The 27,669-nt window shown below is 40.1% G+C and overlaps 1 protein-coding gene across 1 annotated transcript in view; it reads right to left on the bottom strand.

The window, feature by feature from the left end:
* MTERF1 (mitochondrial transcription termination factor 1) overlaps positions 1 to 27,669 on the bottom strand; it is a 462,335-nt gene that overhangs the window by 112,734 nt on the left and 321,932 nt on the right. The window contains exon 6 of the transcript XR_014294933.1: positions 23,922 to 24,103. The gene's annotated coding sequence lies outside the window, so the exon portion shown is untranslated. The remainder of the gene's footprint in view (positions 1 to 23,921; positions 24,104 to 27,669) is intronic.

The raw sequence follows: 27,669 nt of genomic DNA, 5'->3' as shown, positions 1-27,669 counted from the left end.
CTGGGAAAGTTGGACAGCCACATGTAAATCAGTGAAGCTAGAACACTCCCTCACACCATACACAAAAATAAACTCAAAATGGCTTAAAGACTTAAATATAAGACATGACACCATAAAGCTCCTAGAAGAGAACATATGCAAAACATTCTCTGACATAAATCGTAGCAATGTGTTATTAGGTCAGTGTCCCAAGGCAAAAGAAATAAAAGCAAAAATAAACAAATGAGACCTAATCAAACTTAGAAGCTTTTGCACAGCAAAGGAAACCATAAACAAAATGAAAAGACAACCTACGGAATGGGAGAAAGTATTTGCAAACGATGTGACCAGCAAACACTTAATTTCCAAAATATATGAATAGCTCATACAGCTCATAAAAACAAACCCAATCAAAAAATAGGCAGAAGACCTAAATAGACATTTCTCCAAAGAACACATACAGATGGCCAACAGGCACATGAAAAGACGTTCCACATCTCTAATTATTAGAGAAATGCAAATCAAAACTACAATAAGGTATCACCTCACAGCAGTCAGAATGGCCAAAATCAAAAAGTCTACAAATAACAAATGCTGGAGAAGGTGTGGAGAAAAGGGAACCCTCCTACACTGTTGGTGAGAATGTAAATTGGTGCCATGTGGAGGTTCCTTTAAAAGCTAAAAATAAAGCTACCATATGATCCAGCAATCCCACTCCTGGGCATATATCCAGAAAAGATGAAAAGCCTAATTCGAAAAGATACATGCATCCTAATGTTCATAGCAGCACTATTTACAATAGACAAGACATGGAAGCAACCTAAGTGTCCATCAACAGATGAATGGATAAAGAAGATGTGGCACATATATACAATGGAATATTACTCAGCCATTAAAAATAATGAAATAATGCCATTTGCAGCAACATGGATGAACCTAGAGATTATCATACTAAGTGAAGTAAGTCAGACAGAAAGACAAATATCAAATATAACTTATATGTGGAATCTAAAAATATGATACAAGTGAACTTATTTACAAAACAGGAACAGACTCATAGACATAGAAAACAAACTTATGGTTACCAAAGGGGAGAGGGTGGGGGGAAGGATAAATTAGGAGTTTGAGATTAACAGATACCCACTACTTTATATAAAATAAACTACAAGGTTCTATTGCATAGCCCAGGGAACTATATTCAATACCTTGTAATAACCTATAATGGAAAAGAAATCTGATAACTGAACCTCTTTGCTATACACCAGAAATTAACGCAACATTGTAAATCAACTATACTTCAAAAAAAACACCCCACTTCTTAAGTGCTTTCAATATGCAAACACATAATGTTGGTTTCTAAATATGTTAATCCTGTATTTTATTTGGCTCTCAATGATTATTTGTAACCCTTCATTGTCACCAAGATAAGAATTACCTTATCTCAGAAGACCTGAGACCTTTTTTTTTGTTTTCAAGTACTACTTCAAGGACCATTGAGAGATAGTGTTTGTTATCACTGTCAAAACTTTATTCAACATTTAGTATCCCCGAGTGAGTAAATGAACCTCTTATATAAAAGATTTAGAAGCAATAAGTGGAGGTTAATTTATATCATGTGCATATTTAATGCTCTGGGATTGTAGAATAACACTAAACAAATTAGTCAAGGAAGGGGCGAAGAATAAAGAAGACCCTCTCTTTTTATTCCCCACATGTAATCAAGTGAATATACTGTAATATTCCCATGACCTAGAGCTTACCACAGGTGGGGAGGACAGTATGTATGACGTGGGCATGGTATAATTTTAGCATGCAAGCTTTTTCAAGGCTGGCACTGTCCAGTCTTGCAGATGCTCGAAGCTCTTATTAATCAAGGCTTATTCCTTTATCGCCCCCAATACTTGTGCCACACCAACCTCATGGTAAACTGTCAACCAAGGTCACCATTAACTAAACTACTACTATTGAGGGAACCAGGCAAACTCACATTCCCCACCTGCCTGGATCCCACCTGTGACTTGTTGAAGAAGAACAATGCAGGTATGAAGTTCTTGTAGGCAGGTTTGTAATGCACAGGCAATAAATCATATTAGCAACAACAGAAGTGCACTGGTTTCCCTTCCCCCTACAAACTGCTCTGGAAAGGCACCTCTGCTGTACATCTCTTTGGAGAGCAGTGGTGATCTGAAGAAATGCTTCCTCTTGAAAGAACCCTTTTTATTCACAGTGGAATACTCTTGAATTTTGCAGGTCGTCAAACACACACAAAAAGTTTTTTTTTTAATAGTTGAGGAAATAAGCCTAAAGAAGATGTGTACCTAATCCTATTAGCTGACTTAATATAGAATTATTAAAAGCCTTGGTATACAGGATTTAACACAATCTTTCTAGCAGGGTGTGATGTAATCTGTTTTTGTTCCTCAGCTAGCAGATGGCTTACCTTTAAGTAATTTCCAATATGTTAAGAGATCAAAAGCCATCCTCTCGCCACCGAGGCAGTAATCGTTATTCTCTGCTGGGGGTTGCTTGGTACTGTGGTAGGGATATGCAAAGGCTCCTGGCATTTCCAAAGATAGAAAGGCGACATTTCTTCAGACTTTGAAGTTAATAATCCTTCAGAAGTTGAAAAACTGAGGGATTTTTCAAAACCCTTTTAATGTTCTATATGCCATGTGCAAAAGTAAATATCTGTAAGAAATCACTGAGGGCTGGTTCGGAGCTTGGACGAGTGCTCAGCAATCTCCCATGTCATGGACTGGCACCATCTCTCGCCACTGAGGGTATGAAAAGGTTGTGCCTCCATCAAGTAGCGCTCTTTGGAGCATGTGGTTTCCAAGTTGAATGTTTTGAAAATCATGCTAGAAATAAATGTGAAATGTGTTGTGCTGTCACTGATGAGCCCAAGCAGTGGCATTATGACAGGTCTATCTATCCCTGCCGTTGAGACACAACTCTTCCTAAGGATGCGGTGCTTCCTCACGCATTGTCTAAGTTATTGGAAATGATCTATTGGTGAAAAGATGGCGTAAACTTGCATTCGGGATTTTGTTTGATCTTTACTACTAGAGAGAGAAATGTTTTATATCTCAATGGTTTAATATGCTCCTAATGAACCCAGAGCCCACAGTCACTTTTTGTAAAATCCAATTCAGATTTTTGTTGAAAAAATGTGCTGAGTGATAGAACCCTGTTGAATTTTGAGTTCAGACAAATCTTAGTGTGTCAGGTTTGTTACCACCTTTGCTTAAGGCTCTTGCTTTTGAGAAAGAGAGGTTTCATTTTATTCCTTGGACCAGTCATTTTCAGGCTACTTAAAATCAGGGGGAAAATATATTCCTAGGCATACAGGAGACCGAGGTTGGCTCTTCCCCTTGTAGTTAAAAAGGATTGTTTTAACTTAAGTGACAAGCATCTCTACTATCACCCCCTCCTTTTCACCATTTTGGCTTATGCATTTGATGGCTGGAATTTTGGCGGCAAAGGATGGATAAATGAGCACCTAATAGTCATCAAGAGAAACAGAAGGGGAAAATAGGAAATAGAACTCCAGAGGCATATGCAAGAAATTCAGGCACCAAGTTTCATTTGGAAGGAAAGTATGGGCAAATGGCCTGGGACAAGAAAAATTATGAGATGGGAACTTGAAATGTCATAATAACATTTTACCCCAACACAGAAAATCATGCATGAATAGAATACAGATTTCCCCAAAACAGACTCACCAAACTGTTTGGCGCTTTAAGTAATAGCTGTTCTCTGTTCTAATCCACAGACAACAATGAGCAAAGTCCTCAAAAGATTCTATCGCAACTATTCTACAAGGTATTCTCCTTTTCAGAATCTTCTGTTACTTTAAGCACCCTGAAATAACTGATGCAAGGAACAAAATGAAAACTCTCCATATCAAAGGCAAGAGCTGGTAAGAGTTAGGTGAATGATTTATATTGATTCTCACACAAATCTCCCTGGTTGTGCATTGAGCTCATTCCTTCTTTGCAGACTGATTTCAACAGAACTGCTCCCCATTCTCTCTGGATTCTCTTTTCTTGTCCTTGAAAACCATTGTTATGTCTCTGCTTTCTTCTCTTCAGGATTAAAGGACCCATCGTTTCTTTAACCTGGCTTTCTGTGAGGCCTCTTGCTCCCTCATAGGTCTCCTCTAGGTTTGCTACCCTCCATGTGGTGAATGAGGGAACAGGATGTGGTAATTCAAGTAGAAAGCTGAGACTGGCAGGCCACGGGTTTGTTCTTTCTTCAGTCATGTAATAAAGATAGTCTGACTTTGAATGGAATGCCTAAAACCTAACCATAAATGCTGGAGGATTCTGGGAAAAGGTGAAATTCGGGAAGTCAGGGATTCTGTTTGAATGTTGGTCTATCAGCTTGGATAATAATTTCCCATCCTCTGAGACAAGAGAGGTAAAGTAGGCAACTCTCATTGAACTGGGTCAGTGAGATTTGGGTAGGAGAGGTAGGGTAACAAAATATCAAGCATAAAAATGAGACCAGAATTATGACTCAGTTATTCGGCATTGTCATAAGTGTCATTAAGAAGCAGCATGATCTACAACATGCTCGCCCCCGGGTCCTGCTTAAACAAAGAGTTGCTTAGTTCTTCTCCTATCCCCACCCAGAAGAGAGGATTCAAGGCTTAAAGTTCCAGGGCTTCCTGCTGGGGGAAAGAAATGAGTCAGAGGCTGAGTGGGAGGACTCTGTCCCTTCTGCTTCCACTCCTCACAGCCAGAGCTGCTCTGTTAACCCCCTCTGTCCATCTTCAAGGAGGTCACAATTAGCAGTAAGTAGCCAGTGCCTAATTATTCAGCTCCCCTCTCCCGTGGGTGTGTGCCCCACATCCTTGCTGTACCTGGATCAGTTAATCCATGAGTCCATAAATTAACACTGGATAATGTCTAATTGATTGTGTAAAATATTTGTCGGATGATTAGGCATCTAGTTTTGAAACATGGTATAAATTTAGATCATACATGAATGTGACACTCAGCTCATAGAGAAACTGTGATAATCCTCAGAGAGTTCTGATTCCTTAAAGGGAAAACACCACATAAATCAGAAGGCTAGCTCTCCTCCTGGCTCCTTGGAATAACAAATTCTCTCTCAAGCCGGGGTGAAGAGACATATTCTCTCCAAGTGATATTAGCTAGCAGAGCGTTGACAATTGCCAACCTCCTTCCCCAACGTTCCCATATCACAGGCCAGGGAATGGGTTAATTTTCTACACTCTGGACTTGGACTGTGGATTCCTATTCTTGTTTCTTTGTTAAAACTACAGGGGAAAAAAAACCCTACCTGTAGTGAAAGCAGAATCACAGTGCTAAAAAGGACTTTTGGAGGTCAATAAATTCAACACTCTGCTCTTCTGCAGGATGGTGCCCCTTGCCCCCAGTTGAGAGCTCCTGGGATTTTGAGGCAGTGTAGGATGAATGCAGGATATCTATGACTCTAGTACACAGTAAAAAACTCAGCCCAGCAGTGAATGCACAGCACTTTCTGTATTCTTACTGTGCCTTGCGTAAAGACTTTTCACTTCATACATCATTCACAACTTGCTACAGGGATTTCACAAAGCCAGTACATACCGTTTACACAAAGAAAAGCAGAAGAAGAACAGGTCTGGGAAAGGAAAAAGCAACAATAATCAAAGGTGTGTCTACCAAGTGTAGCATTATCAACAGGGAAATTAACAAGTTAAACAAATGGAGTTTCTCATTCTGTTCACACATTTGAAGAAGTCTAGAGAATTCCAAACATGGTTAGTCAGTTTTGGTTTTTTTTTACTGGGCTCTAGTACCATGAAGAGCAAGGCAGAAAAGGATGGAAATTGGAAGCTACTTCTCCCCTCGAGAGATCTGGTAAACAGATGCTGAGTTAGTCCCAACCATCTGGCTCACAAAATCCCAGGGTCCCAGAGGAAGGTGCCACCTGGAGGTGCTGGAGACACTGTCAGTGTGCTGCCCTTGATGACTGAAGGGAGATGCCCCAAAGCACACAAAAGGAAGGAATACCTTCACTTGAGTTCTTGAACGTCTCAAGCCGGATTTTCTTCCACAGATAGGTGAAAGGAAAGCATATTTCTAGCTAATTCTTGAGGGATTTTTCTTTTCCCACAAGATGATTCCTTATGAGCATCATGAGTATTTTCTGAGTAATTAGCACTTCTACTAAACAGTAATTGGGATTCCTCCCCTCCCTCCAATTCTGTATTATATGTTATATTCTGCTTGGGCTTCATAGTAGCTTGACAAGCAGATTTGCATGGAATAAATTGAGCCATAGTAAGTTAGTCAGAAGAATTAATCAGAGACAGAGTTATTAGTTTCCAAGGAGTGAATTAATTTAGGAAAACCACTGAAAAGTTCATTTTCATTGTTTTTTCCTCTAGAAAAAAAAAAAGTTGATTCTTGAAGCTTGCTGAAAAAGATCTGAAACTGTAAGCCTGCGCTTTGATATTAGGCACGAATAGCCCACTGCATTCTTCTCTCCACTCACACTCACCCCATGTCCTTCCCCTTAGCATTCGTGAGGAAATGAGGGGCAGGCTGTTTTGCATGTCTTGGTACTGGACCTAGGAGCCCACCAAGTCCATATCCACTGAGCTATAGACAGACCTTAGGGTGACCATTCAAGCTACTAAAATCCAGGTGCTGAACATACAGGGTCCCAGGACATGTCACCCATCTGCCCTGTCCTTAGCCTGGCAGGCCCAGAAGCCCTTCCCACACCAAACTGCTCAGGCACCCAGAGAGCCTAGGTAATTGTACGTGACTGCCATCTACTTACCAAGTCCTGCCTTTTTCTTCACTCTTTGGTTTCCTGATCCCTATTTTGTTCATCTTTTCCCTGGTTTCCCACATCTTTCCTGACCCTGGGTTTGGGGGCATCTATTCTGATTCCTCAGTTTTGGATTACTAGAAGATAATCCAGAGGTTCCCCTACCCCAGCTCCGAAGGGAGTGAGCTTGACTCAATTCCCTTACTTTGGAATACCCACAGTTCTGAGAGAGCTCCCTCCATCAGACCAGCCCTGTGGGATCCTGTTGGCTCTGATCCCATTTAGTCAGAAAGGGAGTTGGGGTTTTCTGCACTGAACAGCTAGGGGAATAGAGCGGAAACCTCTCAGAGAACTCTGAATTCAGCTTCCCTTCCTCCCATAAGAGGTCAGTCCTGCAAGAGCAAGTGGAGGCCTAGAAGATCATTGGGGGGAGAATCAAACGCACTGTTTCATTCATTTACTCAGTCATTCATTAATTCAATAAACATTTGTTAAGTTTCCACTATGTGTCAAGCATTGTGCTGGACTTTAAGATGCTGTTAGGTCTCCCATGTTTGTGTTGCTCAAGAGGATGTGGCTAACACCTATCACAAATTAACAGGCTTGGAATAAAACCACTGCATAGTGTTGCAATTTTATTTGGCCAACCAACAAAGTGCATGATTGTTGCCATGACCCAGATGCCAACAATACATTGCTCAAAATGTCACAATGACAGACTGCTTATAAAAAATGTTATGTGTAAACCTTGGTCAGAATGTGTGGTGTCAGGACAATGTCCAAGTCCATTATCTCTCCATGTGGTTGCTTCTAATGATTATTCTGGGATCTGCTTGCTTCATGAGACATCACTGTAAGAGCCCAAGGGCTGACTCGTCCCTTTATCATCATTCAGCTTGCAAATTCTAATATTCACTATGTGTTTGATTGGCTTATCTGCCTCTTGCCTGGAAACTTAGTTGAGAGGAAATCCAAGATCACAAGATGATGGAACAGATATTTAAATCTCTTAGTACAAGTGGCTGGCTTTGTTTCCCTTTGTTTTATAAAAAAGAAAAGCAAGGCATAGCGGCAACTGGGTAGTGTAGTCTGTAATAGGACCCACATGTTTGGGCTCTCTGCGCTGAGTTTCCCTACGAAGAAACAGAGGCATCATAGTAAGGAATAAAAATCCATGACAAGAGGAGAGTAATAGAGTGTGCTCACATAACAATGGGTTTTGAGTATGTCTGCCTGGTAGCTTGGAAAGGTGATAAATAGTGTAAGCCTTCGAAATGAATAGAATTCTAATGATTTCACTGTGGAAATGCTACAATTCTTTATTTTCAATGGTACTGCAGGTAGACACCAACTTAAGGGCACTTGTTCATAAAGGCAATGTAGATTGCACAGTTTGGCAACTGAAGAGAGAAATCCTTTAGATAAAAAAAATTTATAGGGTTTTTAACGGGTAGCTTCACTCGATCAGCCATTATTCCCTCAGAAGTCTTTAATAACTCTGTGGTATCTTTAATGAAAAGCTTTCCTTAACAAAGATATTGTTACTTTAAAAAGACAATGTTTTTATACTAGCCTGAAAGATAAAGAAAAGCTATGGAAAATCAACTGAAGAACCATGGGCATGTTGCCTTCCTGTGATTGCTAAAGATTTGGAAGAATTTCTGCCTAAATTGTGCTAAATTTGTAAAGATTTTCATAATAGTTTTTGGATTCAGACCAGCTTCTGCTCAAAGCACTGAAACAGCCTAAAGGGAGTATGCAGTACAAGGACATGATTAGGACAGTAGTTTTTTAATTTGAGAGCAGAGAATCACTGACTACATTTTCCCTCACATATATCACTGGGGGAAACACTGGATCTTTGCTAGGTGAGCAGACAGCTGCCCAACTTCCTGGGGCATGAGGTGAGAGAAACACCACCAAAACCCAGCAGTGTTACACTAGTGGTCTCCTCAGTGCTCCCGATCTACACTAACCGGAGCAGGGGTCTGTAATGTCGGCCATGCTCTACCGTTTGACTTAAGAGGAACACAAGCATTGCTAGTGGGAACGTAAACTAGTTCATCCACTCTGGAAATAAGTTTGGCAGTATCTATTAATATGATGCTGAATATACCTTATTACCCAGACATTCCATGCCTAGGTAAATATCCAACAAAAATGCATACGTATTTCACATGTACAAACATTTTCATAGCAGCACTATTTGAAATAGCCTCAAAGTGGAGACTACTCAAATGCCTATCAACTGTAAAATGGACAAATTGAGGTAAATGCACAAAAGAAAATACTACGCAGGGCTTCCCTGGTGGCACAGTGGTTAAGAATCCGCTTGCCAATGCAGGGGACATGGGATCGAGCCCTGGTCCAGGAAGATCCCACATGCCACGGAGCAACTAAACCTGTGCGCCACAACTACTGAGCCTGCACTCTAGAGCCCACGAGCTACAACTACTGAGCCTGTGAGCCACAACTACTGAAGCCCGTGCGCCTCGAGCCCGTGCTCTGCAACAAGAGAAGCCACCACAATGAGAAGCCCACGCACCACAACGAAGAGTAGCCCCCGCTCACTGCAACTAGAGAAAGACTGCACACAGCAACAAAGACCCAACACAGCCAAAAATAAATAAGTAAAATAAATTAATTTAAGAAAAAAAGAAAAGAAAATACTACACAGCAGTTATTACTGCAACTACTTACAACAATATAAATATTAAATGCAAGAAGTCAGGTACAAAATAAGTCCATTTTTAAGGTTCTAAACAGGCAAAGTTATTTTATGATATTAGAAGTCAAGATAGTAGTTACTCTTAGGAGGTGTAAGTGACAAAAGGAAGGTTTCCGTTTTTGATCTAGGTGTTGATTAAAGGGGTGATGGAGTTTTTGAAAATTTACTGAGCATTTTTCTACATGTACATGTCTTAGTCTGTTCAGGCTGCTGTAACAAAAACACCATAGATTAGGTGGTTTATAAACAACAAACACTTATTTCTCAGTCTGGAGACTGTGAAGTCCAAGATCAAGGCACCAGCAGATAAGTGTCTGGTGAGAGCCTGCTTTCTGTTTCGTAACAGCCATTTTCCACTATGCCCTCGCATGGAAGAAGGGACAAGGGAAATTTCTGGGGTCCCTTTTATAGGGTCACTAATCTCATTCATGAGAGCTCTGCCCTCATGACCTAATCACCTCCCAAAGGTCCCACCTCCAAATACCATCACACTGGGAACTGGGTTTCAACATACGAATTTGGAGAGAGCACAAATATTCAGTATGTTTTTCTTCAACGAACTCCCTCCCAAAAGATTGATGCAATAAAAAACAAAAACTTTCCTACATAGCAGAAATAATAAATATGTAATAGAAGAAAAGATCCCATTACAATATCATAAAGAGTACAAAACACCTACACCTAAGACCATACCTATAAGAAATTTTCAAGACATATTTGGAAACAAGAATTTTTGAGTAAATAAACAAACGTACAATGTTCCTAGGTAAGAAAACTCCCTGCAGTTCAATAGTTCAGTCATGCCTGCAGAAACTTGGCTGCATCTGTGAATCACACTTCTGTGGTCCACCCCCATTATGGGAGAGCAATGCCAGCTCTGGAGACCAGAGTGGGTCAGATTCAGACTACAGAAGAATCTCCCATTCAGCAGAGTTGGAGGCAGAACTGGTAAAATATAGGTATCACCTGACATTCTACTTGATAAGATAGAAAAAGAAAGTGAAATTCTCTCATCAGTGTCTGTGTCTTAATGTGTATATTTCTACCTCATTATGCTTTTTAAAAAATATATTTATTTATTTATTTATTTGGTTGTGCTGGGTCAAAGTTGTGGCAGGCGGGCTCCTTAGTTGCAGCTCGCCGGCTCCCTAGTTGCGGCATGTGGGCTCCCCATTTGCAGCACGCTAACTCTTAGTTGCGGCATGCAGGTGGGATGGAGTTCCCCAACCAGGGACCAAACCCAGGCCCCCTGCATTGGGAGCCCAGAGTCCTATCCACTGCGCCACCAGGGAAGTCCCTTCCCACCAGGGAAGTTTTTAAAAACAATCAAAATGCGGTATTGTCCAAGAGAAAATGGCTCTAATTTTAGCAGAAACTAAACTAAACTAAAGACAAATGTCATGCCCTACTAGATAGCAAGACAGTCATAAAACTCTAGTGGTTAAAACAGTGTGGAATCATCACAGGAATAAACAGATCAGTGACAAACAATGAGTTAAGAAACAAATCCACATGAATGTAGAGACTGCATTTAACATGTCTTGGTGGACCATTCATTTATTTATTTTATCATCAATTTAACTATATTTACTAAGATAGGCACAAATTATAAGGTGCCAGGCATACTATTTCTATTCTTGCTTTATCCCCAAACTATATGGTTGGAATAATGGGTTCAGTTGCAAGAGAAATATGCTGATTGCCACATTGCCTTATTTAATCTAATGTTCACTCAGGTGTCAATAAAATACCTATATTTTTCTCTTCTCTCTTCTCTCTATAGTATTTTTTTAAATTTATTTGTTCTATGTATAAAAAATTACATTTAGCTAATATTATATATGATTCCTAAGAAAGATAATAAAGTTAACCTTGTTAACACTATACTCCCACCAAATTCACAAAAATTGAAAGTCTGACAATAGAAATTTAGTTGATGATATGAGGCAATGACAACTCTCACACACACTCCCTGTGGGAGTGTAAATTGATACAATTACTTTGAAATTATCTAGTTACATTAAACATATGCATAACCTGTGACCCAGCAATCCCATCCCTATGTACTCTTTTATACTGGTGTGCCAGGAAATGTATACAAGAATGTCCATAGCAACATTATTTCCAAAATGCAGAACTACCTACATTCCTATCAACAGCAGAGGGATAAATGAATTGCAGTATAGCATATAATGGAAAATCACGCAGCAATGAAAATAAATGAATCTCAGCCACACACAGCTGCATCATATCAAGTGACAGAAGCCAGACAAAAAAGAACACGTACACTATGAATCCATTTATATAAAATTAAAAACGGGTATTATTACACTCCAGTGTTTAGAGGTATATAATCAGATGGCAAAAGTGTTAAGAAAAGTGAAGGGTTGATGACCATAAAAGTCAGGCAAGTGCTAACCTTTGAAGGAAGGAAGAGGATTGGGACTGGGGAGGAACACATGGGAGCTTCTGGGGTACTGGCAATGGTTGGTCTCTTGACCATGGTTCATGACACTTATTAAACACATCTTTAGATTTTATCACTTTTCCATGTGTGTTATATTTCACTATTCTTTAAATAGTTAAAAAATAAGTCAAACATTTTGGGTACGTTTTCTTGGTAGGCCAAGGACATCTGCCTCTGGACCACGACTTTCCTCACCCTGTGGTTTGGCTTCCCCTGAGGCCCAGAACGCCTCATGATTCAGGCTCACTGCATGCAGCACACTGTGTTAAGAAATAAATAACTCGTGGTCCTGAGATACCCCGAATTTCACATGAACCTGAGCTAGCTCAGCAGTCAATATTTTAGAAATCTGGATTTATTTCTCCTCATAGGATCTACCATGAGTCTGTAATTGACTTTTTTTAAACTCAACTTTTAAAATGAATCCAGGCTGTTTAAAGTATATTTTTGATCTAGTGAAATACTGAGTGCTATCAATTAGATATTCTGAATGTCATCTGTTTGTTATCATTTGTTATCACTTAGTAATGTGATATGCCTTGTATATCCACTTTAGGGGCTTTTTTTATTCCTTTATTCACCACTATTGCAAAATCAATCAAATGTGAGCAAAAGCAAAGGCAATTGAATGACCCAAAACTGAGATTTGAGCTGCCAAAACAAGCAGTAAAACAGTTTTTACTAGCTCTAGTGATTGTCAAAAAGATATAGTTATAAACTTTATTTCAAGTAAGTTTCTGAAAGATCTGGAAATGTGATTATCGGAATGTAGATTGTACAGAACTTTATGTCCCCTGATTATTCACAGATGCAAATTATCATGCGATTGGAAGCATACTAAAATATTGCAAACATGTTCTGAGGTTAGTAATATGCTGCCTTTGTTACTTTAGGGTCAGTCTGCTCATTCTTTCCAAAGCAAGAGCCTTACTGTTTGTATTCTTTCATAGATGGGGAATGATTGGGTAAGAATAAAACACACCAGAACTGTTAATCACACTTCCTACAAAAGAATGGAATTTTTGTAGGGAGACAGGTAAAAAGGAGTCACTTTTTTCTTTTGGAGTTGTTTGATTTTGATTCAAAGAATATTTCATAATTGTATTGCACCTCATATTTAAATTTCATATTAAAATCAAGATAAATGAAACTTATCAGCTATCCCCACTGCATCTCCTTTGCATGGCTGGCTCCATTTTATTCTTCACATATCATTTAAAAAATCATCTCCCTTTCTCTGTCTGAAGTAGGTTCTTCCTATTTTTCTCCCTCATAGTACCCTTTCCTTCCACTTTGTAGAATTTACAACATTTTAATCACGTTTATTTGATTGCTTATTTGGTCATCTCTGTGCCCCATGGACTCAAATGTCCAACATGGTACCACAGTGTCTATTTTATTCACCATACAATAGCCTGTACCTAGCACACTGCCAGTCATGTAGTCACTCAACTATTTGGTGAATGGATGAATGAATGAATGAATGAAAAAATTATCAGATTGAAACTACCAGATGAAAATTACCATCTTATTTTCTTACACAAACTATGAAGTTGGAATCCCAGGTATGAATTCATTCTTGCATTATTTTGCTAGACACTTGCTTATAGTACTAAAGGGAGCTCAGCACTGGGAATCAGCATCATGGACTCCATCTGGCTGTCGAATAAACCCACTGTGTTAAAGCAGGTTTCACCTTAGGTCAGAGATGCATTTCTCCTCTCCTAACTCCATCATCTTACACACTAACACTCACGTCCTCCTTCCTCCCCACAAAAGCAACATAATGAAGATAAATAGGCATTTTACAGATAGGTAATCTCATGATAACAGTTCCCTGTTATTTACACCAGCAAAGCCATTTCCACTGTGTCAGGGCTTGCCTGCGCCCACCAGGGTCGGATTCTGCCAGTCCGTGATCTGTAAAGGTGTAGGGTTCATTAGGGCTCTGAGAACAGCTGTCCAGGACTGCTGGAGATCAGATTACAGGATCTCATTAACTCGCTCTCCTTGCCTGCTTCAAGAGTTTTGTCAGGACCAAGACCTATTATTTCAACATGTCTGGTATCAAGAGGGCCAGAGGCTGAGAGTTTAGTTTTATCTACTTCTGGTCAGTATCATTTTAAAGTGCATGCTAACTAAAAGCAATACCAATCATGTTCATTGCAAATGTTGCTATAAAATATAGAATTGTTTCATATCACCATGCAACTAGTTCTTGTTTGAAACTTCCTAGTTACCTAGTTAAAAATGACACAGTTTAAATCGAGGTTAATTTTACAATAATCTGTTAAATATGGAGAAATTAATAAACTCCTAGGACTTTTTATAGTTTTATGTTGCTTTAATTTTTTTTAAGTTTGGTTTGTTAACTTATCTGAGGAATGAAAACAGCATGAGCATTATTCAAGACATGTGTGTTTACTTGGGGTTCATTCAGCACAACAGGCTTAGCTCAGAGAGTGGGCCAGCATACTGGTCTTCTGCAAGAATCTGCTGTGGATAAGTGAGGATGATTGGAGAATGTTCCAAGATAAGGGGAAAATATGTGTCAAGGCCTTGAGGAAGACAGAGTATGGAGGGATCAAGAAATAAAAAGATGCCCTATGCTGAAGGATAAAGTACAGAGAGAGGAGTGAAGGCAGAAGGGGAGCAAGGTAGGTAGAGGCTAGATTATGCATGGCTTTATAGAGTGTGTTAAGGACACTGTTCTTTACCCCAAAAGTGAAGGAAGGGACTTTGAATAGTTTTAAGCGCACATGAAAGTAGGAAGGTAGGAATGTGGTCAGAATTGTTTTTTGAAAAGACGCACAGACTGGATGAGGAGGAATTAGTAAAAGGGAGGCTGGGATGCTATTGCAGTGACCCATGGTGAGAAATCATGGTAGTTTGGATTGGGCTGTTGACTGTATAAAGGAGAATGGAAACAAAAGGATTTAGGATACTTTTAAGACATAAAAGTCTTTATTATCTTGTTAATGAATTGGTCATGTGATGCGAGGAAAGAGGAAGGGTCAAGAATGATTTTTACATAGCTTTTCAGCAACAGGATGAATGGCCGTGCCATTCACTGAGAGAGATCACAATGGAGAAAAACACATGTGAAAGGACAGAATGAATTCAGGCTTACAGATAATGAGTTTGAGGTCCTTATATCCAAGAGAAGATGCTGCATAAGCAGTTAGAATTCGGTCTAGGGCTCAAAGGAAGAGGTATGTCATCAGCACTGGTAACTCAGGTCATGGGAATGGATGAGGTGGCCTGGCAACAGAGTGTAAAGTGAAAAAAGAGGGCCTGAAACTGAGCTCTAACAAGCTCAAACATTCAGTGGCTGGAGGAGGAGAACTGGCAAAGAAGCTGAATAAGAGCAGCCAGAGAGGTAGAAGGAAAACATGAAGAGTGGGGAAGGGGGAGGGGGAGGCCAAGGGGAGAGGGGGTTTTAAGATGCAGGGAGCGATCAATGGTGGAGGGGTAGAGGTTAATGCTGCTGAGTATCAAACAAGATGAGAACTGGAAATTGTCTGCTGGATTTAGCAATGTGACGGTCACAGGTAACTCTAGAGAGAGCCATTTTGTTAGATGGCTCTTTGTTAGATGGAACAAAGGCCAAAATGAAATGTGTCTTTAGAGGAGTTATGGAATGTGAAGAAATGGAGAAAGTGGATATAGAGGGGTTTTTTTTGTTTTTTGTTTGTTGTTTTTTTTTGCGGTACACGGGCCTCTCACTGTTGTGGCCTCTCCCGTTGCGGAGCACAAGCTCCGGACGCGCAGGCCCAGCGGCCATGGCTCACGGGCCCAGCCGCGCCACGGCACGTGGGATCTTCCCGGACCGGGGCACGAACCCGTGTCCCCTGCATCGGCAGGCGGACTCTCAACCACTGCGCCACCAGGGAAGCCCGGATATAGAGTTTTGACAAATTTCATTGTGAAGAGAAAAGGGAGGGCTAGTAGATGAAAGGGAAAGCAACATTAAATGGGGCTTCTTTTCTTATTATTAAATAGGAGAGGCTGGAGGGTATTTAATATTTGAATATTGATGGGAATAGTCCAGTTGAGAGGGAGGGATTGAACAAACAGGAACGAAAAGGGTTCACTGGTTATATGTCTAAGGATGCACGCTGCTGCCGGTATCACCCGGCACTAATTGCAGACTCCCCCTATACCTTTCTTCTGGGTTATGGGTAGATACTACAGAAAAGAGTCTCTCTGTCTGCCAAGCACTGCCTCCAAGTTCAGCCTCCTGAACCAGCAACCTCTACTTTGGCCAAGCCGTTTGCTAATCCTTCAAACTTTAGTGGGCTCTTGCTCTCTGAGATCAGTCCAGTCCAGCCCTCCAAACTTACCTCTCCTTTGCTCCAGGACCATAGCTACAACCAATGCTTTAGCCATGGATCTTGGGACCTCATCCTAGGTCAGAGCCCCAGGCCCTTCACTTGCCCAGGATGGGAAGTGAAAGGAATAAACACTGGACTCACAAAATATCAGTACTGTCCAATAGTTGAAAAGACTTGCCCTGTATCATAGGAAGGGCCTACGACCAACCTCTTACTCCGTCTTAAAGAACGCCCAACTTTAAGGACAACCTACAATTGTAAGCCAATTGTTGTGCATTGTTGAGATTCCATCCCAAGCCAGGGCCCATCCTATGTATGCTTCATGGATTTTCCTCTGAGTCCTCCCTCTAACTAGGTTTCCATTAAATTCAATATGGCCATCACTCCCCACAAAATCTAGTCCCATCTGTTTTACGTTTCTTTCTGGACTTTTTAATGTCCTAACTTACTTCTTTGGCGAAAATATTGAAAGCTGAAAGTTGTAGATAAAGATTTGTGTTCAGGAAACGAGCTGTCAGCACAGACGTATGGCATAATTTTTAGCAAAAGTTCAATATTACCTTAATGTGTATTCAGGGAAAAAGCTATAAATATAATGTTCACTCTAAATAGGATCGTAAAACAATAGAATATTTTCATAGCTTTTTACCCAGATATTGGTTTGAGGCAGTGTTACACTCTATTATTTCTGATTCTTCTGTGATTACTATAATGAAGAGAAGGAAGAGGGAAGGGATGGAGGGAGGGTGGAAGGGAGAAAGAGTGAAGAATTCTGCTTTAGTTTCCCCCCTAACAAATTAATAAGCACATGGGCACCTGGTTTAAAAGTCCAGAGTCCTGTGATATTTCTTTTGGTTTCCTCTCTGCTCACCTCATGCTAAGAGGTAGCACAACACAGTGATAAGATCATGGGCAGATAGATAGATCTGGGTTCAAATACCAGCTCCATCTATGTTCACCTTCTATGAGATCTTGGGCAATTCTCTAATTCTTTGAGCCCCAGTTTCTTCATGAAATGTTTAATAAGATGAACCATGCTGGGTCACTGTGAGGATTACAAAAGATTAAGTGTGCAAAGTAAATTACTTATCAACAAATGGCAACTATTATTGCAAAATGGACTGAGACCTAACACATGCATGCTGGTCTATTTCCTTCATGAGAGAGGAATCTAACTGGAGTAAGACCCACTTACTGCAGATATAACCATTCATAATAAATGAAGTCATTCACACACAAGTTGTGACCTCATAATGGAGGGGGCCCAATGCTCCTTAGTATGATGATGTCAGCATTATGGTTTCCCATGAAATATGCTTTCTTCATATGAAACTAGACTGTGAGGTCTTTGGTGGGGGGGGGGCTGGAGGGGTGCGGTGAGTGAAAATGAATGCTTGCTTTGATGAATATGTTTTGATAAGCTTTGATGAATATGCTTGCTTCTTAGGGCCAGAGGAAATCAGCCACAATTCTCGCTGGTAGGGAAAATGAATCAGACAGGTACTTTCTGTCTCTTCAACACATAAATCCAGAGCATAAATCTGCTCTGGAGTCTGTAAAGCCTGAGAAGCTTCAGTTCATAACACTGGAAGGATCATAAGGGAGGAAACTCCAGTGAGGAGCAATAGAGTTTCCTGAAGAGTGGGTGTGGATACTGGACTGGGGATCTAGAAGAAGGAGCTATAGGACGACCCGAGAGGAAATTGGGGAGAGAAAAACAGGGTTGGAAAATAACCAGGGGATAATCCATGTTGAGTACATCTTCAGTCTGAAGGTCTGAGTCTGTTAGCACCTTCCACATCCTTCTGTGGTAGGAGGGAAATAGAAAATCTGGTGTTCCCAGGTGATAATTCTCAGTGAGACCTTCCTGACATTTTCTTTTTTGCTTTTTTTTTTTTTTGCAACACCTTTTGTTTTTTGGATGGAATATCTTTTTTTCTAACATTTTATTGGAGTATAATTGCTTTACAATGGTGTGTTGGTTTCTGCTTTATAACAAAGTGAATCATCTATACATATACATATGTTCCCATATCTCCTCGTTGTTGCATCTCCCTCCCTTCCTCCCTATCCCAACCCTCTAGGTGGACACAAAGCACTGAGCTGATCTCTCGGTGCTATGCAGCTGCTTCCCACCAGCCATCCATTCTACATTTGGTAGTGTATGTATGTCCATGTCACTCTCTCACCTCATCCCAGCCCACCCCTCCCCCTCCCTGTGTCCTCAAGTCCACTCTCCACGACTGTGTATTTATTCCTGTCCTGCCCTTAGGTTCTTCAGAACCATATACTATTTTTTTTTAGATTCCATATATATGTGTTAGCATATGGTATTTGTTTTTCTCTTTCTGACTTCACTCTGTATGACAGTCTCTAGGTCCATCCACCTCACTACAAATAACTCAATTTCGTTTCTTTTTATGGCTGAGTAATATTCCATTGTATATATGTGCCACATCTTCTTTATCCATTCATCTGTCGATGGATGCTTAGGTTGCTTCCAGGTCCTGGCTATCGTAAATAGAGCTGCAATGAACATTGTGGTACATGACTCTTTTTGAATTATGGTTTTCTCAGGGTATATGCCCAGTAATGGGATTGCTGGGTCGTATGGTAGTTCTATTTTTAGTTTTTTAAGGAACCTCCGTACTGTTCTCCATAGTGGCTGTATGAATTTACATTCCCACCAACAGTGCAAGAGGGTTCCCTTTTCTCCACACCCTCTCCAGCATTTACTGTTTATAGACTTCTTTTAAAAATTTTTTTGTGCAGTACGTGGGCCTCTCACTGTTGTGGCCTCTCCCGTTGCGGAGCACAGGCTCCGGACGCGCAGGCTCAGCGGCCATGGCTCACGGGCCCAGCCGCTCCGCAGCATGTGGGATCTTCCCGGACCGGGGCACGAACCCGTGTCCCCTGCATCGGCAGGCGGACTCTCAACCACTGCACCACCAGGGAAGCCCTGTTTATAGACCTTTTGATGATGGCCATTCTGACTGGTGTGAGGTGATACCTCATTGTAGTTTTTTTTTTTTTTTGCGTTACGCGGGCCTCTCACTGTTGTGGCCTCTCCCCTTGCGGAGCGCCGGCTCCGGACGCACAGGCTCAGTGGCCATGGCTCACGGGCCCAGCTGCTCCGCGGCATGTGGGATCCTCCCGGACCGGGGCACGAACCCGTGTCCCCTGCATCGGCAGGCGGACTCTCAACCACTGCGCCACCAGGGAAGCCCCCTTCATTGTAGTTTTGATTTGCATTTCTCTAATGATTACTGATGTTGAGCATCCTTTCATGTATTTGTTGGCAATCTGTATATCTTCTTTGGAGAAATGTCTATTCAGGTCTTCTGCCCATTTTTGGATTGGGTTGTTTGTTTTTCTGATATTGAGCTGCATGAGCTGCTTGTATATTTTGGAGATTAATCCTTTGTCTGTTGCTTCATTTGCAAATATTTTCTCCCATTCTGACGGTTGTCTTTTCATCTTGTTTGTGGTTTCCTTTGCTGTGCAAAAGCTTTGAAGTTTCATTAAGTCCCATTTGTTTATTTTTGTTTTTATTTCCCTTTCTCTAGGAGGTAGGTCAAAAAGGATCCTGCTGTAATTTATGTCAGAGTGTTCTGCCTAAGTTTTCCTCTAAGAGTTTTACAGTGCCTGGCTTAACTTTTAGGTCTTTAATCCATTTTTAGTTGATTTTTGTGTATGCTGTTAGGAAGTGTTCTAATTTCATTCTTTTACATGTAGCTGTCCAGTTTTCCCAGCACCACTTATTGAAGAGGCTGTCTTTTCTCCATTGTATATTCTTACCTACTTTATCAAAGATAAGGTGACCATATGTGCGTGGGTTTATCTCTGAGCTTTCCATCCTGTTCCATTGATCTATATTTCTGGTTTTTGGCCAGTACCATAATGTCTTGATTACTGTAGTTTGTAGTATACTATGAAGTCAGGGAGCCTGATTCCTCCAGCTCCGTTTTTCTTTCTCAAGATTGCTTTGGCTATTCGCGGTCTTTTGTGTTTCCACACAAATTGTGAAATTTTTTGTTCAGAGACTGGGACAGTCTGAGCCTTCGTGTGGCCAAGTCAGGAGCAGCTGGCTAATGGTCCCAAAGTGATAACATGTCAAATTCCAAGAAGGCTTTCTGCAGTGCCCAAGCAGTAGTCCCAAGCAGCTGCTCTGCTCAGTAGTCCCAAGCAGCTGCTCTGCTCAGCTGCAGCACTCTGACCAGGGAACTCGGTGGGACCCTCAAACGAGGATTCCTGCCGGCCCTAGAGCCTGACTTGACTTGCCCACCCAGGCAAGGAGCTGAGGAGAGCATCTCCTGGCCCCATCTCACCAGAGGAGCGGACCTTCCTGACATTTTGTAAAAGGAATGTGTGTACTTCCTTTGAATGCTGGCCTTTGAGTTTCGTCTGGGGAAGACTAGCCAGGAGAGGAGTGCATGGGACAGGAAGGGTCATTATCTCCCAGTCACCTTGTAGGGCATTCCCTGGCCACCCCACCAAACACCCACATTCCCACACACCATTAATCACCACAGAGGGACCATGAGCCAGCTGTGGCTGAGACTACTTACCAAGTAAGAAGGAATTTCCTCCCTCAATCCACTATGAGAGAGAAAAAGATGGGGCTCTATCGTTCCAGGATTATATGTTAGTTCTTCCTTGATGTGCTTAGAGAATCTTTCTGTCCAACATCACAGCTATGTTGTTTGGCATGACCTTCTTCCTACCACCCACTTTCACTGCCAACTCCTAGCAGCCTTGCTTCTCCTTTAGTCCCAAACCTTGCAAAGCCTTCTCATTTCCACACAGGATTCCTACTTTCTCCAGGTATCATTAACCAGGCATCAAATCTGTATTTAATTACATTTCAACTAAACATACACATACCTAATACATATCTATTTCCTCTCATCCTTCCATTGGGAAGAGATTTTGAGGTCAGTAATGATTCGTGGTGTGTGTGTGTGTGTGTGTGTATGTGTGTGTGTGTGTGTGTGTGTGTGTGTATCTTCGTGTGTTGTTAAATATATACTATCCCTATAGAAATAGAGACCAGAGTAGCAAGGAATAAGCTGTAGCAGTTGTTATTGAGAAAGTGTGAGTGGGGGACGGTGGAGAGAGAAGAGATTTTTAGGAAGCTAATGTGTTGATACAGAGGCCTTGAAGTGATGGATGGGTAAAGAGAAATTTTCAGTTATTTTGCTGTGTGATACACTCTTTAAACCCCACGCCACTCATTCAAGAATGCCTTCAGAAGTCATCTACATAACTCTTCTAAGCCTTCTAGAATTGTATTTGGGTTTTTATTCAGTTGTATTGATAGCACAGTCAGACCACAAAGGGATTCTTCCATATTTGGGTTAAAATTAGGTATAGGCCAGGATAGCTGGGTTGAAGGTCAAAATAATTCAGAGCAAAAGCCCAGAAAAGAGTGATTAAAGAGACTTGGAACCATCAGATGGCCATGCCACATGTAGGTTAAAGATCCTGACTACTAAATGGGGGAAAGCATGGGGCCCAGCAGCCCTACTGGAGCTATAGCTTGCTATAAACCCCTCAAATTTTTATCACCAATCCTAGATTTATTTTAATAATCCATCGTCTGGATCAGAGCTTCACCAGGACTGATCCTAAATCATAATCAGGTGTGTGAGGCCAACATTTTCAGCTTCTTTTCGGACATTCCACTTGGTGGCCTTTCTCAGACTCAGCATATGCAGAACTGAATGCAGTATCTTCACCTTTCCAAATTCCCTGTAGTTACCCAGGAAACCAGGAAAGAAACATGGATTCCTCCTCTCCCTCAGTTTCTACATCCAGTTGGACAATCTGTTCAGTTGTTTCTAACTTCCTAGGCCTCACTATATTTTGTCCTTTTCTCTTGAGTGTATTTCCCCTGTTTCAGATGCTCATCACTAGCTTCCCACCTAGTCTCTCAGCTGTAACCTCCTTCATCTCTATTTCACCATCTACACTGTCAGCAGAATGATCTTTCTAAAACAACTTGATGGCCCTTCTTTGTCCACAGGATCCAGTATAAACCTGTCAGCAAGTTTCCTAACTTACTTTATTTATGGTATACACTGACTTCCCCTCTGGCCTCATGTCCCACCACCTCATAAGCCATGTTCTTTCACATCTCTGAGCTGTGACTTCTACCCAGAATATACTGTGCTCACCTTGTCTGCCTGCAAAATTTGGCTCAAATGGTAGTTTCTCTGAATCCTTCCTTGATTCCTCTCAACTAAAGTCATTTTCTTTCTTCTCAATAACCCCACAGCATTTTGACTGTGAGGAAGTACAGGATAAGGACTGTGTCTTATTTTTCTTTGGGTCCTGGTACCTAAAATAGTACCAACTACATAGAAGTTTGCCACTATTCATTGAGTGATTCAATTTGATGCTGTATCTGAGATACCATGAACTTGTTTCTACATGATAATCAATAAGTTATTAAGATAATTAAAAACTAAACAAAGTGCAAGCTAGGAATAGAAAGATGCTTTCTTATTCTAACTAAAAAAAAAAAAAAAACCCAAAAACCTATAACGTTATACTTAATGGTGAAATATTGGATGCTTTCCCCCTGAGATCAAGCACAGGGCAAGGATGTATATTATCACCATTTCTCTTAAACATTTTAGTAGAGGATTAGTCAGGGAAATAGGGAAAGAAAAAGAAGTAATAATATATGTAAAGTACATTAACCTATATGTTAGAGGTTAGTATCTTTTACACACAAATACATATGTATATATAGACAATAAAGTTCTCTTCACATATTAACTTCATTATTCTTTTGAACTGGGCTTGTATCTATAGTTTAAGGTCCAGCCAGGCATTTTAATCCCTTTTTCCAGGACTGCTCACTATAGCCTCCAGTACTATAGGATATGGTATAGTACCAGAAACAGGGAAGCTGGGTTGATTCCACATGGAGAGAGCTTATTTAGCCTGTGACTGGTAAAATCTGCTTTTTTTTCTTCATGTAATTTCTTTCAAAGACAAGTGACTTTTTCCATTCTTTCAATTGAGATATAATGCACATACCATAAAGTTCGCCCTTTTACAGTGTACAATACAATCGATTTAAATATATCCACAAGGTTGTGAAACCATCACTACCGTCTAATCCCAAAACATTTTATCACCACAAAAAGAGACACTGTACCCATTAGCAGTCATCTCGTCCTCCACTCACCCATCCAGCCCCTGGAAAGCACTGAACTACTTTCTGTATCTGTGAATTTGCCTATACTAAACATCTCAAATAAATGAAATCATACAATCTGTGGCCTTTTGCGAAAGACAACCGATTTTAAAGGAAAATCAGTAATATTGTCAAGTGGAATTTATAACAGATATAGAAGTATTGAATAAAAGGAATGACAATGATAGCATAAAGATCTAGGGTGCGGGTATGTGGCAGGCAGAATGCAGCCCCACAAATCTCTGAGCCCTGTGAATATGTTACAATACATGGCAAACCGAATTAAGGTAGATAATTGAAACAGGGAGATCATCCCATATTATTTGAATGGACTCTAATCATGTAATCTCTTGAAAGTGGAAGAGTGAAGCAGAAGAGTGGGTTAGAGAGATGTGATGGGAAAAGGATGCTACTCACCATTGGTTTCTGGCTTTGAAGATAGAGGAGGATGGTCCTACAACCTCAAGTAGCTGAATCTGCCAACAATCCGAATGAGTGGGAAATGGATTCTCCCTCAGAGCCTTCAGAAAGGAACAGAGGCCTGCCACCACTTTGGTTTTAGTCTAGTGAGATCCATGTCAGAATTCTGGCTTACAGAACTAGAAGATAATAAATTTACATTGTGTTAGCCTCTAAATACATGGTAATTTGTTACGGCAGCAATAGAAAACTCATACCAAATGTTGATGAGAACATGCAGCAACTGGAAGTATCAAAGATTCTGGTGGGAGTGTAAAATAGTACAACCACTTTAGAAAACAGTGTGACAATTTCTTATACAGTTAAATATAAACTTACCATGTGACTCAGCAAATCTTAGGCATTTACCCAGAAAAGAAACTATATGTCCACAGAAAGACTTTTACGTGAATGTTCATAGCAATTTTATTCATAATAACCCCAAACTGAATACAACTTACAACAGATAAATGGGTATGTATAAATTTTGCTATACTCATACAATGGAATATTATGTAACAATAAAAAGGAAGAACTACTGATACAAGCAACAACAGGGATGAATCTCAAAAACATTTAGCTGAGCAAAAGAAGACAAAAAAAAGAATACATGCTGGGTTTGTTTATTTCCCCTCCATTTCTTTGAAGCTATAGAATAAGCAAAACTAATCTGTAGTAATAGAAATTAGATTATTTACTGTATGTAAATTATAGTTCTGAACTCCCATATTCATTTCTGTGAAGTAATGGGGTAGACCAAATCAGAGGTTCTCAACTCTGGCTGCACAGTAGAATCACTTGGGAAGCTTTTAAAAAGTACCAATGTTCAAAAAAAAAAAAACAAAACAAAAAGTACTGATGTTCAGGTTACATGCCCAAAGATTGTCATTTTAATTGTCCCTGGTGTTGGGTGTAAGCACTGTCATTTTCTTTAGAAACTTTTAAACTAATTCTAATATGTACTGTTTTCATAATCAGAGCTTTAGAAAGTTATTGAAGGAAAAGTCTGCAGTCTTATCTCCATGGAAGTTGGCCTCTGGTCTCTAAGAATAGCATCATTGATAATTGGACCATGGCTTAGAAATTATGAAAATGTTGGAAGAGTTGCCTAGAAAGATATAAGTGACATAGAGTTTGCCAAAATATTAGATGGAAGTCATCTTCTATGAAGAATAAATAGTCAATAGCCAGTCCCAGTTTTCTTCACCATTATCCCAGACTAAATGGATGTAAAAGATATATTATCTGATTTATAAAAACCATCTTCTGAGAAAAAATAATTAGAATATACTTGAATTTTTTAAACTTTGAATTCATTTTGAATTTGTACTAGTTCAAATTTCCATTTTTATATAATAGACCTAACTGGCTAGGAAGCTGGCTGTTTCTTTTTTGATGGCCTATCCGAGAGGCAATTTACTTCCATATCTAGGCTCTTAAAATGATTGAGGCACCTATAGAAGAAGCTTGTCTGCTAGTTCTCAGTGAATCACTGGGAAGACTCATGAGTTTAATGTTTTGAAGCTAGTCAAAATTGCAATCCAATTTGGTAATTCAGAAAATGATTATTTTTTGTGGATTATCCAAATGACCTCTCCCTTACTTCTTTGGTTTTTTGACCACCATTTGTCTATTTCTCCATTGGAGAGAGGCTTGGACACTTGAGGGAAACCAGGTCATAATTAAACAAATCTGTTCATTTGGAAAATAGCTCTATTTGTGGGAAGAAGTAGAAACTGTTTCCTCAACGGTGGTTTTAGAATTGTTCTAAAATCATTTATGCCAAGCTCTCCACATCTTGACGCTATTGATGTGAGTGGTGTGGGGGGGGGTTGGAGGGGGGAGGGGAGAGAGATGGCTATGATAAATAGTAGATTCTTTCCATAATTCAAACCTGAAACATAGGACTAATTCTATTTTTAAAAGCGCTATTTGCCAAAATAGCTTTTTTATTATTATTTAACCTGCTACCTCTTAGTCATGGAGTAGCTATGAGCACAAGTCAATGTCATTCTTTTAAAAATTATCCCAGTGGGGGCAATAGGGGTCTTATGAAAGAAAACCCGCACTTGTACAATAACATACAGTCTAACAAATTCACAACTGAGTGACTTCTCTTGCAGCTGTAGTTCAAATTATAGGCATTTCAGATGCTTAATGGTGACTTTAATTTACTGGGAGGAAGTGTATGCTGAGCATCTGGAAAGACATGATTTTACTTTAATCATTTTGATTTAGGTGACAATAATTACAAGTATCATCATGGTCTATGGAAAAAACAGTGGTTTTACTGTTACTTGCCAGGACTTGTTTCCAGCCTCCACTAGGGTATTTTTTTTCTTGGACCACGAGGGGTTAAATCACCCTTCTGAAAGTTCCTTTGCTATTTAAGTGCCTGGCATGAGCATGGATTCATAATAATGGAACAAACTGGTGAATTTGTTTAGCCAAACTGATAACATGTTAAAAGGTTAAGAGTAGTGGTATTTAAGGTAACTTTAAAAAGCAGCATTCATCTGCCCCAGCAATTTTATAGCTAAATAGGTGTAGCAACTTGAAAGATCTTAGAATAACAAACTGTTTCTCTCTCTGACTATGCCAGTAGTTTTGTGAAAAACCCCACTAGGTATCCTGCCAAGAAGGCATTAAGTGTGGAATGGGGCATATGCCTTGCTCTCAGCTTTTCAGTCAATCTATTTCCTGTTTTAAAGGCATAGAATAGAACGGTTAGAATAATCATTTAACTCTAAATGCAAAGAAGAGATTTAAACTCAAGATCAAAATATCTCAGCCAACCAGAGGCTTTTCAAACTAGAGAGAAGATCCAGGAGATATGAATAAACATACTTCAATATGGAGAAGCATGTGTGTCACACGGTAGGTACTCAGTAAGTATTTACTGAATGAACAAATGAGATTCCCAACCAATCAAAACTTTATTAGAAACTGTTTGTCTAACAGTTCTAGAATTTAAACGTATAATATCTTACAAATATGAGCAAGTCAATGGTCTAAAAAATAGGTAGAATCCCTCAAAGACACTTCTCTATTGAAAAGATCCACTTTGGTGCTAGTTCTGCCAGTATTACACCTCCCGGCTCTCTGACTCCATATTTTTCATCTGTAGTATGAAGACCATAACATATTTTCTTTCTACATCACCAGGTTGTGGTGAAGATCAAAGGACCAAATAGCAATGCTTCATAAACTGAAGGATGTTTAAAAATGCAGTGTTTTCTATATTATCCTGTTTATGTTTTCCCATAAAAGATGCTCCCTTTGCCTCTGTTCCCCTCCCACATACATTTTGATAAAGGTACTTGAGATCCAGGCATTGCATTTCTTCTGGACCTTACAAATGACAATGCTTTCGGTCATGGGATCATTTAGAAAGGCTGTACTTAGTTATTTCAGAAATGATCAGGCCCAGCTCTGCTCAGTGGATTTGTTCTCTCTTGGGTTATCTGCTTTGAAGCAATTTCTCTCCTTATTTGCAAGGGGAGATAGCAGAAATTAAAGAACACTAACATTATATTTTCTTAGAGTTAAAAAGGGCATGAGAGACCTCAGCCTGGACCCTGCTGTTACCTAAGCAAATAGGGAAAAGTTCCTTGGTTATCAGAGACCACACCTGCAAATAGCAAAACTGGGCATTCCTCGGGTCCCTGTCCAATGCTGTTTTCATTACCCTAATGTAATTAGTTTG

The sequence above is a fragment of the Mesoplodon mirus genome (assembly GCF_964341445.2).
Source record: "Mesoplodon mirus genome assembly, chromosome: 9".
In the NCBI taxonomy this organism is placed as follows: domain Eukaryota; kingdom Metazoa; phylum Chordata; class Mammalia; order Artiodactyla; family Ziphiidae; genus Mesoplodon; species Mesoplodon mirus.
The sequence above is the reverse complement of the archived record's forward strand: the minus strand, read 5'-3'. Positions and strand labels throughout refer to the sequence as shown.